Consider the following 8,168-nt stretch of genomic DNA (forward strand, 5'->3'; position numbering starts at 1 on the left):
GCCAAGCACTGGGAGCTATGAGGTCATTCATCGCTGAAACAGAAACTGACAGCAAAAAGTGTTTGAAAGGCGTAACAGGAGTAAAGCCTCAAAGCAGTTATACTATGAATCAATTGTTAGAGGGTTTAGGAAAGTAAGATGGAAGAAAGAATATGAAAGGAGGTACAGTAAAAGGAACGACAGGAGTTGCAGTTAAGAACCTTAAAGCCTATGGTGCTACAACACCACAAAATTAGATACAAGATGCTATCTATATCTCTGACCAAATCCCATGACTGATTTCCCCAGCTATTGACAAGAAGTCTGGAGTAACTTGAGACCCTATTTATTCCATAGTGACTACTTAAGACTTCCCTATTTATCAAGTCCCTCAAGTACTCATTAAAACCTCCCTATTCATCAAGTCCAGGTACTTAAATTTCCCTACTTAGGTTCAATAAGCACAAAAACCTTCCTACTTATCAAGTCCAATACTAACTAAAACTAACTCACTAAGTCCAATAACTGCATACTAAAACTTTTACTGATCAAGTCCCATAAGTACTAGCTACACCTCAGTAGTAGCAGTGACACTGTGCAAGTCCCCACAAACACCAAACCCTAATTTGAGCCGTGAGAATTTATCCTCTTTAGACACTGGCCCACTTATTTTTAAAGTATGGATAAGTATTCCCCTACATACGAACGAAAAAGTAGTCCCTTTTCTAACAATAAGCTATGCATTTCAACTGCTTATTTTGGCTGAACTTTTATATAAAACTTCAAAACCTGATTTCAAAAGACTAACAATACTGTCTACTCAAGAAAGTTAACTTCTTTTTAAAGAAATCAAATTATGGATTCTAGTTTAAACTATATTTAATAGCAGCCACTTCCAAATCAATTCCTTTAGCCAGAAAAACTGTAGATACTCCCTTGTCTTACTACTGATTTTGCAGATACTGCAAATGGGGCCCCCTAAATACTCGTGGAAAGCACTGAAGAATCATTCTGAAACTGCTGTAACTTGTGTTTAGTGTTTCAGAGCCCAATAGGTAGCCTTTCTCAAATTCAGAAATTTTACAGACACTGCTGTTTTTCATTTTAGGGCAGAGATGTTCCAAGGGTCATGCAAAACTACTTCAGAGAAATGTTTGGTAATAGAATCTCGCCACGAAAGCTGATCTGGCATGTGAAGAGGGTGAAGTGTATCAGTTCATGAACTAGACAAAAACTGACCTCAAAATATACCCAAGTTGATATTTCTCTTAGACAAGACTAATGCCTACCAACTTCGTTTGCCAAAGAACTGTGTACACCTAAATATTTCTAGATAATTTTCCCTAAACATTTTATATAGAAGAAAATTTTACAACCTTTCTGTAATACCAATCACTTAAAGTTATTTGGGGAATGCCAGACTTCTAAAAACTTGGCCACTGTGGTATGTCATTCCACACCCAAAAATATATTTTTTTAAATAAATGCTTTGTAACTCAAGATAAAGGATAAAATCATTAATGTATGAATACTTTTTACCTTTCTGGACATATCTCTCACATTTTCAAGATATTTGGAAATATTCCCAACTTCTCAACAACCATGACTTGTAAATGAAAATTTTAGATTCATGAGCATTCTGTAATGCAAAAATCAGTACTGGATACAAATATTTAGTCCATATTAAGGGAAATATCCCTTCAAGAAAAATTAATCCATTGTAAAATTACTTTAAATTTACATATCACAACTCTAGGCCTAACCTTGTCAGCTAAGTATAAATTTACATATTACAACTCTAGGCCTAAACTTGGTAGCTAAGTAAAACTTTCAAGATTAAGTCTGTCACCAACAGATTTCAATGAAACTGTTCCCTTTTTCACTATTAATATACCAAACAAGCTCCATATTTCAGACTAGTTGCATACTTTTAACATAAGCCCAATACAGACCAGCTTTCTCACACAAGAAACTGGGTAACTTACTTAGTACAAGTACAAGACAATGTTGAGTAGGTAATCTTTCAAATGTTTAAGAAAAAAACCTCCAGAGTTCCTGAACTTAACAGGAAAGTTGTCAAACTTAGGAAATTTTGTCTCAAAGAATGACAAAAGCTTCAACATACAAGTCTACAGGCAAACTAGACTGGATCTCGGGACATATTCAAGGAAATTTTGCCTAAATTTCACAAGTTACAACCACAGGAAGTTTAGATACAGTATTATGGTAGTCGAGGCTATTAGCCACTGATTCACTGTGTACCACAGAAACTGCTGAGAATTCTTCACCAGAAATCCACAATAGAATCTCAAGTTCCTCGGCAGTGGGCAAGGTAGCATAGGCAAGTCTGGAAGAGCACAAGAATGACCCAAGGCTTTGTAACACCTCAGAATCAGCGTAGAACCAGATTCACTTTTAGAATCTTAGACTCCTCAAACTGGGTTTCTTGAGCTGATCTTATCTGTAGATGCTGCTGAAACTTTCTTGGATGATTGTAGAATTCCTGTATCTTCCTTCCTTACAAAATTTGTTTCTATAAAGATGGGTTTCTCGTAGACAGTTCCAGTATCTGGAATAAAAATTAAAATTAACTAAGGTACAAGGCATTCTGGATTTGCTAAATCGGCCTAATACACTGTTTCTTGGCTACAGAAGTGCACTGACCCTACCAGTAAGACAAGAATGTTAGAATGTTACATTCAAAGCCTGTTTTCAATTACCCAGTACCTTTACAAAAGTTCATTCACCATTTAAAATCACTATATACTCCACTCTATACAGCAGTTTAAACTTTTTTGAGTAACACTTACTACAAGCAATTTCTCAGAGTCAAAACTGCATGAATTTATTCTTGAGCCAGTTTGAAATTTGTACAAAAACCAACCTCCACCAACCAGTTGTTTCCTAAAATGATTTTTTAAGAGTAAAAATCTAAGACTAATATTTCTTGGGGGTAATTATCTTTATGATATTTAGTGTCTTATGTTTTTAAGGTCATCCCCAGTGGGCTGGTACTAAACACGCCACAAAGGTGGATAGATACAAGGTTAAAATAAACCACTGGAGGGTCACTACCTAAAAAAATCCAACTTATTTAATAAAATCTAGTTATGCTTTAATATAAATCCTACTCCTTCAAAAAGCTAAGCACTTTCTACAAATGTAAATTCTGAAAATAGTACCAACGCATGAAATTCATGAACTATATTAACAACTCACCTTTTGCAATTGCACCACTTAAATATATTTCTTCTTGATGCCTCAGATTTCAAGGGTTGGGGACCTTCTATAAACATAAAACGCCTTTCTTCTATAAAATATATTCCATAGGAACCATTCTGGGGGCAGTTCTACCATCACCAATGACCTGGTCAGAGAAGAGATTGGTCAGTAACCTGCATCCACTAAGGAATGCAGACTTGGACCTATAATGTTAAATGAAGGTAACAAATTTAGGTAAAAGGGATGTAGAAGAATAAGGGGGGAGGGGGTAGATAGGGGTAGGGGAATTTAGGAAAGGGAGGAAAGGAAAAGATTAGTAAGAGAAGATAGTTCTCTCTATCTCAAAAGGAATTAAAATGAAATGGTAGATTAACCGTTCTGATATATAATGCAGCTTATTCAAATGGAGATCTTTTTAAATAAACATTCTAAATGAAACATGCACAGACATTATGTCACGTAGGCCTAACCAAAATCATTAGGAACCAAAACACAAAATTTTAAATATAATGAACAAAAATAGAAGCTTCAACTTGACTCAAAACAGAAAATTTTAAAAAGTGGTTAAATACTATATGAAAAACGAGGCAAAAAGTACTATTAAAAAAAGTACTATATATCTTCACTCCATTGACAACTAAATTGCAAAGTCGAAATTGGCATTGAATTACTCAAAATGAAGTTTGGCAAGACCGAAAAAGTACTAAATATTCATGGAACTTTAAAAAGTGTGAATTAACTTTTAAAATATTCTCACTAAAACCTTTAAAAAGGAATTAAAGATTAATCCCTGAGGAATTTAAAATTGAAAAGGATTTATCGTAAATAGCTATGTAATGTTGCAAATGGAGAATAATTTATTATATTGATAAATAATTTCCTATAACCTGAAAATTAAACTTATTTTCAAGAGGCTTAGGCCGATAAATCGTTTTTTGAACAAAATTCGTATATAGGAAAAGCTAATTGGATCTATAAATTGAATATTGCAAAGAAAATTATCAAATTACGATTTAGTCTAAAGGCAAATATAGCTACAAAATTCAAAATGGGCTTCTGTCGTTAATTAGCCTAACTAGACCTATACTTTTACACGACAAAATTTATTGTAAATTTAAATCTGTCTGGCCATAATGGTGCAAGAAATAGTTTACAATAAAGATAAACTACGTTAAAAAAATCGTTTACGATAAATATATATAAACTACGTTAAATTAGGGTATATTCTTCGTCTATTATACTTTTACCGGAGCTTAAAAGTGATAAAAGTAAATTACCTCTTGAGAGGTATTTAGGAAAGCTTTAGGACAATAATGGCGATAAATTAAAGCGGTTTTAAATCATTCAAAGATGAAAGATTGGAAAAAATGGCTGCCAAAATTTTTAAAAATCAATAGTCAATTTCAGGAGAAATTTTGGTAGGAGTTAATGGCGTTTACTCTCTATCTAAGCTTCTATCTTTGTAATCTCTACCTCCCTCTACCTCCCTCTACCTCCCTCTACCTCCCTCTACCTCCCTCTACCTCCCTCTACCTCCCTCTACCTCCCTCTACCTCCCTCTACCTCCCTCTACCTCCCAACTGGCCAACAAACGCCATAGTACCATCGTACCTTTCATCCCATCATTATTTTCCACTAAATCCTTAACTTTTTATGCAGAAAACTTTCACTGGACTTTCATTGCATTACCAGGACTTTCATCAGTCATTCATCCTCCTGGTTCTCATAATTATGGTTCATCAGGACTCAATTATTATAAAATTTATGACTTGTATCGTTAGGCTGAGAAGGGTTTAAAAATCCGCTCGCCAGAATCACTTGGAAACAAGAGCCAGTGCTGGTATATTGGCAGCTTAAATAATGGCTATAGATGAAAAATAATGTGAGTAATTAATTGTATTTTAATGGTATTGTGATTCTATTGAATTAATTATAATAGACAATTAACAAAATCACACCAAATTTCATTAATTTGATTCATTCATTATAGAGTTAATTTTATTACAAAATGCATCGATTTTGGGAAGGATTGTTTGTATAGAAACTTCAAATCCTACAGGATTTCTTAGTATGTGCAAGGGTCTTCAGCCTAAGCTAAAAATCCTAAAGGATTTCTCAATATATGCAAATGTCCTTTAGCCTAACAGCTATTAGGCCTATGGGAAGCCTCGAAATATGTAAAGGTATTTAGCAACAAAGTTAAACTCCTATAGGTCCTTATGATTGAAGCTATAAGTCCTATAGGACTCCTATATATACCCTAAGTTCCTTAGACAAGCTGTAATTCCTATAGGATGTCTCAAAGCACACAAATGGACTTTAGCATAAACTTTAAGTCCTCAGGGATATATGGAAATAAAGTGTCCTTTACGTTAAAGATAGGATTCCTATAGGATGTTTCAAAATGCCCAAAAGTCCTTCCATTAAAACTAAATCCTACAGGATACCTGAAAATACACACAGGTCCTTGGCAGAAAGAATATAAATCCCTATAAGATGCCTCAGTCAAAAATATCCCTAATAAAAAATCCTTAAATCCTATAGGATGCCTTGAATTACAAAGCTGTCCTTCAGTAGGATGCCTATATAAGCAAAAATCCTTAGCATGGAGGCTAAAATCCTACGGGATGCATCGAAACAAGTCCTTAGCATAGGCTTATAAGGATACCTCGACATCCAAATTCAGGCATAATAAAGATTCCTATAGGATTTCACTCCCGTGCAATAATGGCTTTAAGTCCCCTAGACGTGCAAAATCCTTGACAGTAGCTGAGAATCCTACAGGATTTCTAGAAATACAAATCCTTAAAATACCATAGGCTAGGATACCTCGACATAAAAGGCCTGGTCTTATGTAACTACATATCCTATAGGACTTCTTAAGCCCTAGGCATAAAGGCTAGTAAGTCCTACAGAACTCGAACATTGACAAAACCTGGTATAAAGACCACATATCCTATAGGATACCTAGATAATACGTGAAGGTCTCTGGCATAGGATTGTATATCCTTGGAATTCTCTACACAAGTTCCTGGTATCAAAAGTTTTGAATCCTATAGGATACTATGATTTCTCACTTGAAAACTTTCCAACAAAAACTTATTATTAATCCATTCAAAATCAATATAATATAGATTTATAGGTAACTATAACTAGCCTTACAGTACTTAAATAGTACTTGAAAGTACTTAGGCTGGTGTATACCCTTTGAGAATGCCTAGAAAAATAATTAAGTTATTTTACTTAAACAGGATTTTGAAATTAAGTTCCTACACAGAAGCCATTTCTGCCGATTACTTTGTCACTTATAACAGCACTTAACAGCACTTTACAGCAAGCTGCACAGTTCCACGACAAGACCAATTTTTTAATTTCGTTCATTGGTTCACTTCAAGAACGCCTTCAAGGGTCTAAATGCTCCTAATTTAGGATTAGACCCGGGTCTTACTTTGGGTTCGACCTTGTGATTCATTCAGATGTGTCCATAACTGTCAAACTTGGTAAAAATATGTTGATTTCAAGTACGTAAAACTGTCACACTTTTACTTTGAACTGGCCTTATGCCATCACTGTATTAGTTACCAGTCTACCATCTGAAGTCTCCATTAACTAAACTTATATAAAACTAATAATTCCATATATGTAAGTGCTTAATTTTCATATTTCCATGACATGGCTTCAAGAAACTTTGGTGTACCGTAACCCAACAAGGTGGGATTATCAAGGTCAATCCTTTACTGTTGAATCAAGAAAAATACTTTGATACACTTGAAATACGCTATACACCAGCAGATACACTAAAAATACACCAGTACACCAGTATTTACACGATGCCAAACCTGAGTAACAACCACAAATTACTGGACCTTACACCTGAGTAAAATTGTCAGTAACAGCAAACATTAGGTCTACAGATAGATTCCACCAAAAATATGACCATTTTAAAACATTTCTTGACCTCCACGATATATATTAGATTAATAAACCTTTCCTCCACTAGACTTATGAAACAAAATACCCGAAAAACCAAGTAAAAATCATAAAAACTTACAATATAACACCAGTCAATCACCACTTGAGATACACTCAACAAAACCTCTTAACTGAAAGCCGGTTCTCTCTGCAGGTCAGTCTATGACAGACTCGATCTCTTCTGACCAATCAGAAGCCTCCACCGTAACGTATGACGTCAGAGGTTCATGTAATGGTCTGTTTTCGTTGGCTGGAAGCTTTCGTAAAAGAGGTTTTCATTGGCTAAAAGGGAAAGATTGTTTTGGATAATTTTCTTCAATGGACTCTGAAGTGAGTGTCTTGGAAACTCGAGTGGGTACAGTGACCCCCCCCCAAATGAATAAATAAAATAAGTAAATTGTCGTAAATGTTGGTCTGGTTAACTGAGAGAGAGAGAGAGAGAGAGAGAGAGAGAGAGAGAGAGAGAGAGAGAGAGAGAGAGAGAGAGAGAGTTTTTCTGACTTGTACAACTTTCTGAATTTTTAATTGTACTCTTCGTGTTAAAAAATCACTAAGTTTTAATTAATTAAAACAATACGATGAAGTTTTATCATTTCTATGTCTTATACTGCTTTTGTTTAACTTGCTACTCCTATAAAGGAATAATGTTTGACTATCAATAAATATACCAGGATAAGTTAGGTTTAGTTTTTTGATGGAAAAAAATATATTTTTTCATATTTAATTCCTGTTATAAATTAATTTTGGCAACAGAAAGATATTAAGAGAAAAATCGTAGTTAAATAATGCAAATGAGATTATAGGATTAAAATTAAGCTCATGGTAACAATAGGATTCATGATAGGATTTGAAAAAGGATGTCTAAATGTAGTTTTAAAACTCGTATATTCATTATTACTCATTATTGCATTATACTCTGAATATAAAATTGATATTATAAGTTAATTAAAGATATTTTTGATACAAAATAAAATCTATAATTTTTCAAAATAAAA

General features: G+C 34.1%; 1 long non-coding RNA gene across 1 annotated transcript; it reads right to left on the reverse strand.

Annotated features, from left to right (window-relative positions):
- Positions 1-971: 971 nt before the first annotated feature.
- LOC136856278 (uncharacterized) lies at positions 972-7,461 on the reverse strand. Its single transcript, XR_010858299.1, has 3 exons — positions 7,253-7,461; positions 3,199-3,346; positions 972-2,548 (listed from the first exon to the last, which is right to left on the reverse strand). It is a non-coding gene; the product is annotated as an uncharacterized lncRNA (long non-coding RNA).
- Positions 7,462-8,168: the final 707 nt, after the last annotated feature.

Source organism: Macrobrachium rosenbergii, chromosome 35 (assembly GCF_040412425.1).
Source record: "Macrobrachium rosenbergii isolate ZJJX-2024 chromosome 35, ASM4041242v1, whole genome shotgun sequence".
Taxonomy (NCBI): domain Eukaryota; kingdom Metazoa; phylum Arthropoda; class Malacostraca; order Decapoda; family Palaemonidae; genus Macrobrachium; species Macrobrachium rosenbergii.